This window comes from Lactuca serriola, chromosome 5, assembly GCF_051521515.1.
Source record: "Lactuca serriola cultivar US96UC23 chromosome 5, Lser_US96UC23_V15, whole genome shotgun sequence".
Taxonomy (NCBI): Eukaryota; Viridiplantae; Streptophyta; class Magnoliopsida; order Asterales; family Asteraceae; genus Lactuca; species Lactuca serriola.
This window is the reverse complement of record NC_136412.1, coordinates 156347108-156359303: the sequence shown is the minus strand read 5'-3', so window position 1 is coordinate 156359303 and position 12196 is coordinate 156347108.

Sequence of the window (12196 nt, the reverse complement as noted above, 5' to 3'; positions counted from 1 at the left end):
ATTTCCCTTTCTCCTCTCTCCTTTGTTGAAGCCATCTTGCATCCCGAGCCCCGACAACCTCGTACGCTGACCGTTTCTGCTCAGATTACATAAAATCACGCTACTAAGGTGAGTTTCACGGCCCTACTTTCTAATATTTTCGGGGGAAAACGCATGCTAAATATTATATATACATTATGATTATGTCTATATGATAGTGTATCAGTATCAACGTAGATAGTTATAATAACCGGGATATAGTTATTTCGTATCAGAAAGTATACAACTATCGTAAAGTTGTTAGCATGTTATTGTTATAGTAGTATACTAATGTAGATCTTGAGTTATACTTAGGATTCTATATATATGTTGTGTGCGATATAGTTCCAAAGTTATATTCAGAAGTTCTATATGTTAATTTATAAAGTATGTTATTATTGTTAGTTTTATGACAAGATAAAACTTGGCTTCAGTTTTGGATTATTTATTGTAACCAAACGAGGGGCTAATGTGGAATTTTAAACGTCAATTGAAGATAAGATTTAGGCGCGTGAACTTGAACGGTTTCTAAAGCCATGCGTGCTGACGTATACCTGGGAGTAACCAAACTGTCACATCGCGTTTTTTCAGGCGACGTTTAGTGATCTCATCATAATCATCACGGTTTTCTCTCTCCAGGCAATGGTATATAAAGGGTTGAACATCTTATTTGTCTTTTACCAGCATTCAATTCTCTCAAACTTACCAGCATTCAAGTCTCTCAAACGACGAGTAAACAGTGTTCATCATCTTCTTCATCCATCAATGGCGACTTCCTCTTCAGTACATGAACACACGGCATCATCATCCTTGCTTACCATTAAACCTAACCAATATATGATCATTGAACTTAATCCGTTCTTATATGACTCATATGCTGCAGGTTGTGGAATGTTTAAAATATTCCCCCTTGGTTTTAGCCCTAACCCAGGTTGAAGCAGTCCCAATGTCGCTGTTATATCACAGGTTTATTCCACGGCGACTTATGACAAAAACAAAGATCATATCTATTTTATCATCCACGACAAGAAGGCTTCGGTTTCAAAGGTGAAGTTCTTATCGATTTTGAATCTTGCAGTCGATTCTTCTGTCATCTCGCCGGACTTCATCACCACATCTCAGCTATTTTCAATGATGTACGAGATGGGGTATACCGATGTGCTAACAACCATTACCAAAGTGAAGAAATCTTGTTTACCCTCTCAGTGGAATCGCTTGCTCACTCTACTGATTAAGGGTTTAACAGAACGATGTGGTGGTTCCGATACTACTAGCAAGGGTTTTCTCGCCATTCTTTACGGACTCTACAACGGGATCAATCTTGATTATGGCTCTATAATCTGGTCTCAGGTGGTGCATAGTCTCAATACATCGACACGGCATTCTGAAGTTTCATGTGGGCGTTTTTGGACTCTGATTATAAGGAAGGCAATTAATTCTTTAGAGATTCCGATCATGCAGGATGCTCTACTTGCTTCTGTTGCCACATTCCATACAAAGAAGATAATTCTCTCTGATCCACTCAAGTTTCCTCATTGTGGAATGATTCCTAAAACTATGTATCGTGGCGTTACAAAAAAGAGCAATGTCTTGGCTGACTATAGGAAACTTCCTCCTATCGGACCAAGAGTTATGTCTCCAGAGCAGCAAGCAGCTTTGGATGCACTAGAAAAGCCTACCAACAGAGGAAAGAGGGTTTCAAAGAAAGAGGATCCTGAGGAACGTAAGTCCAAGAACTCTAAACGCAAGTCTGGTGAAGGAGATACTTCTCAACCGAAACAGAAGAAGATAAAGAAGATGGCTCGCAGTCCTAGAGGGAACACTCCTCCAAGCACAGATCATGCAGATGAGCAAAGTGAGGAAGAAGAGGTTCATCATGTCTCACACCGAGAGCCTACTCCTCCACGATCTCCTACTCCACCAGAATCTCCAAATCACAACAGAGTTCCAACTCCAACCCAATCGCCGAAATAGACTGTTCCACTTTCTGTTCCCCCTGTTACTACACCCCTTACCACTCAAGCAACAACTTTGCCAACCCCACCACCAATTACTTCTATTCCTATTTCTACTATACCCTTATCTTCTCCACTTATAACCAAATCCACAACCACTACCATTCCCAAATCCACCGTGGAAGTCAATGTATCTGATACAGGGGCTACTACTATGACTGAAACTCCAATCGTTACCAAACTACCTTCACCAACCCCATCATCTGATTCTGGTGCTACTCTTGGGGGAGACGATGAAGAATTTGAATCAATCTACTACAGTCCTTACCGACTTCAAACTGATGATGAGACTGATGCTCCTGTCACAAGTCAACAAATACAGGGCATTCATGAGAAGTTGGATCGATTGCTTGCCGACAGCAAAGCTTATGGTGGTGTTGTTCTTAAAGTATTTCTGGAGACAGCCATTAAGCAGTATACTTTGGCAATTGACAATTCTACGAAGGCAGTTAATGAGTCTACCTCCACCTGTAAGCAGGCCACCAAAGACGTTTCTGAGATTGTTCATACAACTCAGATTTTTCTTGAGTCGTTAAAGTCTCATGCTGACACCCATGCAACACACTATCAATCCTCTATGGACTCCTTTTCTAAGTCCCTTCACGATGAAACTACTAAGTTTGAGGCTGTACGCTCTGAGCTTAAAACAGAAACCACTTCTTTCTTAAAATCAGTGGATTCGCGTTTTGATGCTCTTGCTGCTAATCTTGCAACAGAGGGTGCTTTGAAGGAGGATTTGGTTAAAAAACAAGCAACAATTGATGTTCAGAAAGTGCAGCTGGCCCAGGCAAAGAAAGAAATTTCTTTGTTGAAAGTTCAGAGGGCTGTTTATAAAAGTTGTGCAGGAGATGTAAAAGATTTGCTGACAAATTTGCTTGAAGAGCATGATCCGATCTTAACTCTGAGTATTCGGAATCATCTTCAATCCAAACTCCTTCCAGCCATTGCAATTTCAAATGAAATGAAAGGTGTTTCGGAGGGGGTTGTACCTCCAAAACAAGAGGGAGAGAGTAGTGCTCGTTATTTTGTTCAACCGAGACCGATTGTAAAGACAGAAGATGAATAACCGAAAGTCACAACAGAACCGAAGGTTAATTTAGCTTCGGGTTCTGGTTCTCAATCAAAGCAGAAAGGGATTAATGATGACAATGAGAGTGATGTTGATGAAACTATAGCCGATGCTCTAAAACGAACGAAAACAAACAGAGAGCTTGATGAAACAATGAAAGTGGTTAGTGAAGCAGAGGAGCAGGAAAAGAAAATTAAGGAAGAAGAGGATGTCTTGCAATGCAAGAAGGTTTTGTTTCCTTAGTGGAACAGAGACACACTTATCAATCAAGCGATTGAATTTCCTTCTGTTTATTGGTTGGAACCAGTTGCTTCATTTGATTGTGATAACTCTAAAGACTCGCAGTTATATATGTCTATTACCATAAAAGCTTTTACATTTCACTGCTTTGAGGCGACTGTTGAGTTTCCACATCCACACCCGAAGGTTGACAGGGAATTGCTCAATTTTTACTTGAAGTATAGACAACCGCAGTACTTATCTTGGAGCGCACAGAAGATTATAAAAGTTAAGGTACTGAAACCTTCACCTGCTGGGAGATTCGTAAATGTCAATTTCAAAATTGATGGGTTTTGGCTATAAGAACATCCTATGTGCTCATACAAACCCTAATGCTTGGATCTAGGTTTCTCTATTGTACATTCAAGTTATCCAAGACTATAAACCCTAGTTCTAGCATACAAGTAATCATATTAACATAAGAATGGGTTTAAGATATTACCTTGATTGTTATATAGCAATAACAATCTCAAATCCTTCTTGTATTGACTTTAGAAAGCTTAGAGTCTCAAATGTCACTCCTCTAATGGTTCACAAACACCAAGAGAAAGAGGATGAATAAGAGAAGAGAAAGAGGTTGCCCAAAACTTGTGGAAACCCTAGAAGGAAGCTTGTCCACGTTTTTGGAGCATAAGGGTTCTATATATAGTGAGGCTATTAGGGTTATCTAATAAGGAAACCCTAATTTGGATGCTTAAGCCCTAAGCAACCCATGGACTCCTTTCCTTAAAGGCCTTGGACGATTTCTAATGGGTTTCCCCATAGAATTCGTCCACTCCTTAATATAAGGCAATCCATAGCCCAAATTGCAATTATCTTATAATTACAATTCCAGTCCCTTAAGTTTAATTAATCTCTTTTAGTCACAAACTTAATTCTTATTAATTCTTGACTAATATTAATTAAACAATATGATTTCTCCTTTAATATATTATTCCCATAATATATTAATAAATCATATTTAATCCTTTCTCTCCATAATTCATCTGATCAAGTTGCTTTGGTGAAGGCAACCCAAAAGGACCATGCACCATCGGGTCAAGTACATACCAAAATAGTTATGGACTTAGACACTAATCCAACAGTCTCCCACTTGGATAAGTCTAACAACACAAAATTTTCAAACAAATTTTTCATTTTAAAAAAATGTATTTATTTCCATTCAAAACAAGGCATAAATAGTTTAAGTATTCTGTCAAATACAAATAATCAAAATCCCAAGATCATAAAAGTAGTCTTCAGTGTGTATCGATCACGCCGGCGCCTTCCCATGGTCCTCGCTAGTACCTGAAATACATGTACAACAACTGTAAGCATAAATGCTTAGTGAGTTCCCCAATATACAACTTACGCACATACGCCTTTCCAGGCCCGACCTTCCGGTCCATGTGTCTCAGGGGACTTCCGTCCCTGCTGGGTAAACCTTCCGGTCCTACCCACGCCGACCTTCCGGTCCATCACACAACATATCGCCTTCCGGCCCATAACATACATAGCACATATACCAAATAACTTACCACATATAGCATACATATCACATATCATATCCGACCTTCCGGTCACACAGTCAAACCCTTCCGGGTACAGTATAGAGAGAAGACTCACCTCGTAAAGGCTGAACGCTAGCAAATCCCGAAATGACTCGTGCACAACCGACGAGCTACAACCTCCCTATAACATCACATATCTCATTAATACTTATATCTTCTAAGTGTGACTATCCCTAAGAAGTCAGACTTAGGTCAACTCTGGTCAACGGTCAACGGTCAACTCGACCGGACTCGGCGAGTACCATGGCGACTCGGCGAGTCTAGACGTCCTCCAACTTTCTGAGATTCCTTATCTACTCGTCGAGTATCCTCCTCGACCCGACGAGTTACTCCTGGAAGAATCGCGGGGCCACCCCGACTCCACTCGCCGAGTCTGAAGAACAACTCGGCGAGTCCCAGTAAATCTTCAAGCTACTCGCCGAGTCTGAAGAACAACTCGGCGAGTCCATGCCATGCAGACGATCAACTGCTTTCTAAATTACGTATGGTCCCGAGATATACAATCATGGGACTTTCTGGACTTCTAAACATCTTATTACTGGGGTATAAACGTTTGGGTAATAACATAATAACCCATCTAATCACTAAATGGGTTTCATAAACCCTAATTTCGCATACACATCAAATAACAGAATTGGTCCGAGTATTACCTGAAAACGCACTCTCTGTGTCCCCCAAACCTTAGGACTCGATTCTCCTTGCTATTCCTTTGGCCAAATTCCTCTTCTTCTTGCCTAACAAGTTCCTCCAAGTTCCAATGGCTTTCTCTCCTGCTCTGGATGTCCACAACGATTAGGGTTATTCTCAATCGACCAAAAGACGGAAAATGACGGCCTAAGAGGCGTTATATACGATCCAAAACCGAACCGTTAGGGTTTCTGCTGAACAGCGTCGACTCGCCGAGTCCATATCTGGACTCGTCGAGTCCAGTCGCGAACCTGCGACCAAGTCTGCGATCCTACTCGGCGAGTCTAGGCTCCAACTCGCCGAGTCCCCTCTTAAATCACCCCCAAAAACATAATTTAACGATACCTGAGATTCCGGGCTGTTACAACTCTCCCCCGCTAGGATTAGACTTCGCCCTCGAAGTCTCGTTCTGAAAATAGTTCCGGATGCTGCTCCCGCATCTCACGTTCCGGCTCCCAAGTCATTTCCGATCCCTTACGGTGTTGCCATTGAACCAACACCAGAGGTACCTCCTTGTTCCTCAGAACCTTGATCTTCCGATCTCTGATAGCCACTGGTCTCTCCGCGTAATTCAGGCTCGCATCCACCTGAATATCCTCCAATGGAACCACTGCCGACTCATCGGCTATGCACTTCCTCAACTGTGACACATGAAAAGTGTCGTGGATCTGACCCAACTCCGCTGGCAACTCCAACCGATAGGCTACCCGGCCTATCCTTGCAATCACACGAAATGGCCCAATATACCGGGGCCCCAATTTGCCCCTTTTCCTGAATCGAATCACTCCTTTCAAAGGAGAGACCTTCAGGAGAACGAAGTCGCCGACCTGAAATTCAAGCTCGGATCGGCGCCTGTCTGCATAATTCTTCTGCCGGCTCTAGGCGGTCAATAACCTCTGTCTAACTTGCTGAATCTGCTCTGTCGTCTGAAGCACGATCTCCGTGCTGCCCATTACTCTCTGTCCCACCTCTCCCCAGCAAATGGGGGTCCGACACCTCCTACCATACAACAGCTCAAAAGGTGGCATACCAATGCTCGAATGATGGCTGTTGTTGTAGGAAAACTCTGCTAAGGGTAGATATGCATCCCAGCTACCCCCGAAGTCTAACACACACGCTCGAAGCATGTCCTCCAGCGTCTGAATCGTCCGCTCGCTCTGACCGTCTGTCTGGGGATGGTATGCGGTACTAAAATGCAATTTAGTACCCAGCTCCTCATGGAATTTCTTCCAGAATCTGGAAGTGAAGCGCACATCACGGTCTGAAACAATCGAGATCGGCACCCCATGCCGAGATACCACCTCTCTCACATATATCTCCGCCAACTTCTCCGCTGAAGAACTCTCACTGATAGCAAGGAAGTGTGCACTCTTCGTCAACCTATCCACAATCACCCAAATTGCATCAACTCCCCTGGCAGTCCTCGGCAATTTGGTGATGAAATCCATAGTGATTTGTTCCCACTTCCACTCGGGGATCTCCAATGGCTGCAACTTGCCATGCGGTCTCTGGTGCTCGGCCTTAACCCTACGACAGGTCAAGCACCTCTCAACGAACCATGCGACGTCCCTCTTCATACAGGGCCACCAATACTCTTTCCTCAAGTCCAAATACATCTTCGTAGCACCGGGATGGATCGAGAATTTCGATCTATGAGCCTCTTCCATCAAGGTAATACGTGTACCGCCCACGAACGGTACCCAAATCTGGCCCTGAAACGTCATAAGCCCTCGACCATCCTGAACGAACTCTGAAATTAACCCCACAACCCGCTCTTTCTTCTGCATTTCTGGTCGCACCGCTTCGGCCTGTGCCCCACGAATAGCATCCAATACAGGAGTCATCACTGTCAGTCTCAAGCATACATCCCGCAATGGAGTGCTCTCCGCCTTGCGGCTCAACGCGTCGGCTACCACATTAGCCTTACCTGGGTGGTACAGGATCTCACAATCATAATCCTTGACCACATCCAGCCACCTCCTCTGACGCATATTTAGGTTGGGCTGATCCATCAAATACTTCAAGCTCTTATGGTCCGTATAGATCGTACATCGAACCCCATACAGGTAGTGACGCCAAATCTTGAGAGCGAACACTACTGCTCCCAACTCTAAATCATGCGTGGGGTATCTCGCCTCATGAGGTTTCAGCTGTCTCGACGCATACGCTATCACATGACCCCTCTGCATCAACACTGCACCCAGTCCCGAAATCGATGCGTCGCAATATACCACAAAATCTTCCATCCCTTCTGGGAGAGCTAATACCGGGGCTTCGCACAACCTCTGGCGAAGTGTCTCGAAGGAGGTCTGCTGCTCGGGCCCCCATGAGAATGCAACACCCTTCCAGGTCAATCTGGTGAGTGGCACTGCGATCTTGGAGAAATCCTTGATGAATCTCCGATAATACCCTGCCAACCCAAGGAAGCTCCTGATCTCAGAAGGTGACTTCGGCACCTCCCAACTCATCACCGCCTCAACCTTGGCCGGATCGACCAATATCCCTTTCTGATTGACAACATGTCCTAGAAATTGGACCTCCCGCAGCCAGAAGTCACATTTGGAGAACTTTGCATAAAGCTTCTCCGACCTCAATACCTCAAGGACCTCCCTCAAATGCTCCTCATGTTGCTCTCTAGATCTAGAATACACCAGAATGTCGTCGATAAATAGAATCACTGACCGATCCAACATCGGTCTGCATACCCTATTCATGAGATCCATGAGCACAGCCGGGGCATTGGTGAGCCCGAAAGGCATCACCACAAACTCATAATGCCCATATCGCTTCCTAAACGCTGTCTTTTGGACATCCCCATCCCGTACTCTCACCTGATGGTACCCTGACCTCAGATCGATCTTGGAAAACCAAGACGCTCCCTGCAACTGATCGAATAAATCATCGATCCTCGGTAACGGGTAACGGTTCTTGACCGTCAACTTGTTCAACTCCCGGTAATCAATACACATCCGGTGTGAACCATCCTTCTTCTTGACGAACAGAATAGGTGCTCCCCACGGCGAGCTGCTCGGCCGAATGAATCCCTTTCCCAGCAACTCCTGGAGCTGCGAGGACAACTCTTGCATCTATGGAGGTGCAAGACGATAAGGCACCTTAGCAATAGGCGCGGCCCCCGGAACCAGATCGATACCAAACTCTACTTGCCTCACAGGAGGTACTCCCGGCAGCTCCTCGGGGAAAACATCTGGAAACTCGCGCACCACAGGGACCTCCTCAACTGATTTCGGTCTCTCGGAAACCTCCCGCGTATCCATCACATACGCCACAAAACCCTTACAGCCCTGCTGTAGACACTGCCTCGCCCTAGCGGCCGAACAAAAAGCTGATCCCGAACGGGTACCCTCGCCGTACACCGAAAGAACTCCCCCACTATGGTCTCGTATAGTCACCAACTGACGCTCACAGTCGATGACAGCGCCGAATCGACTCAACCACTCCATGCCCACGATGACACAGACATCACCCATCGTAATAGGAATCAGGTCAATCGGGAATTCCACCCCGAAAATCTCTAGTACACATCCCCGAAAAACCTCCGTGGCACAAATCACTTTCTCGTCAGCTATAGAAACTCTCAAAGGTCGACTCAACGACTCACGACTAACGCTGATATGCTGACTAAAGGCTAAGGACACAAAGGACCTACTCGCACCCGAGTCAAATAACACTAAGGCAGGCACAGAGTTCACAAGGAAAGTACCTACGCATATAATAACATAAGCATAACATCTCGACATTTAAAATAAATACATGAATTACAACATACCTGCCACAACATCGGGCGCAGCGCGGACCTCCTCCGCAGTCAGCTGAAAGGCTCTCCCCCGAGCCCTCGGGGCCTCGGCCTTCACCGGTCGAGTCACAGTAGCTCCGGCAGCAGGTGCAGATCCCTGAAGAAGCTGAGGGCACTCGGCCTTCCTGTGGCCAGTCTGGTTGCAATGAAAGCAAACCGTAAATCCCTTGGGACACTCCCTAGCAATGTGCCCCTCCTTGCCACACTTGTAGCAAGCACCAGATCGACACGCCCCCTCATGACCCTTGCCGCACTTTCCGCAAGTGTGGCTCTTCGAACCTCCCGTCCTCGCATCGGCGGACTTGGTCCGCTTGGCTGCCGGCTGGAACTGAGTCGGTCGCCGGTCCACCCGCTGAGACTCGGCCTCCTCCCTGGCCTGGGTCTCCAACTCGATCTCGCGCTTCCTGGCATTCGCCTGAAGCTCAGCAAAAGTACGGTAGGTGGAGTTCGACACGAACTCCGGGATATCCCTCCTCAACACTCCCAAGTACCGGCTCATCCGAGCCTGATCAGTGGACACCAGCTCGGGGCAGAACATCGCCCTCTCATGAAACTTCCGCGTAATCACCGCAACAGAATCAGTACCCTGCTTGAGGGTTAAGAACTCCTGCACCAATCGTTCCCTCTCCACCGGGGGAACGTACTCATCCCTGAACATGGCAGTAAACCCCTCCCATGTCACCGCTGTAGTCTCTGCCAAAGTGAAGTTCGCCGTCACGAACTTCCACCAATCCTTCGCTCCCAGGCGGAGCTGGTTCAAAGCGAACCGTACCCTCAGGTGCTCCGGGCATGAACACGTGTAGAAGCACCCCTCTATGTCCGCGATCCATCTCATCGCAGCAATCGGATCCTGCGTCCCATCGAACTCCGGTGGCTTCGTGTTGCTGAACTCTCGGAACAGCAACGAGTCACCTCCCTGTGGCCTAGCAGCGGCCACAGCTGCGGTAGCTGCAGCGGTTGCAGCCTCAGTCAACGCGGCGTACCGCTCATCGAATGTCTCCATCAGGGTGGTCTTAATAGACCCAAACATCTCCGGGATCTCAGCCCGGATCGCTGCCGCCACCTCCTCGTGAATCATCTGACGAATATCCTCGTCACTCACACCGCTCGTACTCGCTCCGTGGCGCGGTCTAACCATGATGTCTCTGAAATACAACATAAAACTATCAGAGACTCCACCGAGTATAATTGTACTCGATACACAACCCTACTCAGTCCCCGATATCCAGGGATTCTTACTTGGGTCTCCCACTGACCCGGTGTCCTCGGTAGTACGGGCCCAATACTACCGACCACACCGCATCAGCGTTCATCCCAAGTCTTCCTCCCCAAACTCCGAATAGTGAGTACTCTACTTCTGATATGCACTATCTACCCGCATACTAGCAAAGCATCTCATATAGGCAAACTTCCCTAGACTAAGGCATCACAAATCAGGCCACTCTAGTCCTATCATGAATACCTAGTCTTCTAGCATGCATAACAATTCATATCATATAATATTGTAAGGTATTTTGGGGATCTTTACCGTTCGGGCGCTGACTGATCGTACACACTGCCTCTTTCTTGCTTACCACAAAACCATTTACAAAAGTTTATGCCTTTATTTGAAAAGTTTCCTCAAATCCTCGGTTTGAGTTCAGTTACCCCCGAAGGCGCACCCGAATCCCTCAAACCAAGGCTCTGATACCAATTGTAACAACGCAAAATTTTCAAACAAATTTTTCATTTTAAAAAAATGTATTTATTTCCATTCAAAACAAGGCATAAATAGTTTAAGTATTCTGTCAAATACAAATAATCAAAATCCCAAGATCATAAAAGTAGTCTTCAGTGTGTATCGATCACGTCGGCGCCTTCCCACGGTCCTCGCTAGTACCTGAAATACATATACAACAACTGTAAGCATAAATGCTTAGTGAGTTCCCCAATATACAACTTACGCACATACGCCTTTCCAGGCCCGACCTTCCGGTCCATGTGTCTCAGGGAACTTCCGTCCCTGCTGGGTAAACCTTCCGGTCCTACCCACGCCGACCTTCCGGTCCATCACACAACATATCGCCTTCCGGCCCATAACATATTGCCTTCCGGCCCATAATATAATCGCCTTCCGGCCCATAACATACATAGCACATATAACAAATAACTTACCACATATAGCATACATATCACATATCATATCCGACCTTCCGGTCACACAGTCAAACCCTTCCGGGTACAGTATAGAGAGAAGACTCACCTCGTAAAGGCTGAACGCTAGCAAATCCCGAAATGACTCGTGCACAACCGACGAGCTACAACCTCCCTATAACATCACATATCTCATTAATACTTATATCTTCTAAGTGTGACTATCCCAAAGAAGTCAGACTTAGGTCAACTCTGGTCAACGGTCAACGGTCAACTCGACCGGACTCGGCGAGTACCATGGCGACTCGGCGAGTCTAGACGTCATCCAAATTTCTGAGATTCCTTATCTACTCGTCGAGTATCCTCCTCGACCCGACGAGTTACTCCTGGAAGAATCGCAGGGCCACCCCGACTCCACTCGCCGAGTCTGAAGAACAACTCGGCGAGTCCCAGTAAATCTTCAAGCTACTCGCCGAGTCTAAAGAACAACTCGGCGAGTCCATGCCATGCAGACGAGCAACTGCTTTCTAAATTACGTATGATCCCGAGATATACAATCATGGGACTTTCTGGACTTCTAAACATCTTATTACTGGGGTATAAACATTTGGGTAATAACATAATAACCCAT